The sequence below is a fragment of the Lathyrus oleraceus genome, chromosome 3 (genome assembly GCF_024323335.1).
Source record: "Lathyrus oleraceus cultivar Zhongwan6 chromosome 3, CAAS_Psat_ZW6_1.0, whole genome shotgun sequence".
Taxonomy (NCBI): Eukaryota; Viridiplantae; Streptophyta; class Magnoliopsida; order Fabales; family Fabaceae; genus Lathyrus; species Lathyrus oleraceus.
The window spans coordinates 519,127,593-519,128,447 of NC_066581.1; positions in this window are offsets into that span (position 1 = coordinate 519,127,593).

The following is an 855-nucleotide window of genomic DNA, read 5'->3' on the forward strand; positions in this document are numbered from 1 at the left end:
GCTCAAGCTACTGTGTATGGGAAGGCTATGAGTGAGGACGCCTTTGAAGCCATATTTGTACTTCTCATCTATGGGTTAGTATTGTTCCCCAACATCGACAAGTTTATGGATATGAATGCTATTAGGATCTTCTCTACTCTTAATCCCGTTCCGACTCTGTTGGGTGACACTTATTTTTCTTTGCATATGAGGAATGCAAAGGGTGGTGGCGCCATTGTGTGCTGTTTGCCTCTGTTGTATAAGTGGTTTATTTCTCACTTATCGCAGACGGTCGCCTTCAAGGAGAACAAAGGATGTCTACGGTGGTCCACGAGACTTATGTCTCTCACTAATGATGATATCTTTTGGTACAACCGTGTGTATGATGGTGTGCAGATTATCGACTCTTGTGGTGAATTCTCCAATGTACCTCTTCTTGGTACATGTGGTGGGATTAACTACAACCCTGTTTTGGCACATCGTCAACTTGGGTTCCCCCTAAAAGATAAACCCAATAACATTCTGTTAGAGGGTGTGTTCTTTCAGGAGGGTAAAGATCCCCAAAACTTGAAGGCCAGAATGGTCCGCGCTTGGCGCAAGATTCATAGGAAAGGAAGGAAAGAGTTGGGTCCTAAGAATTGTGTTGCTATGGAGCCTTACACTGCTTGGGTTAGGAAGAGAGCGTTTGAGTATCTCATGCCTTACGAGTATCCGAGACCTACACCTTTGGTTATGGTTGGGCCTTTAACCCCCCCTGACCAAGAAGTAGAGGAGTTGAGAGACGAAGACCGATCACGTGCTTGGATCCGTGAAAGAGAGGAGTTGCTTCAGCAGATCAAGGAGAAGGATGCTTTGATAGAGTTCCTCGAACACCAG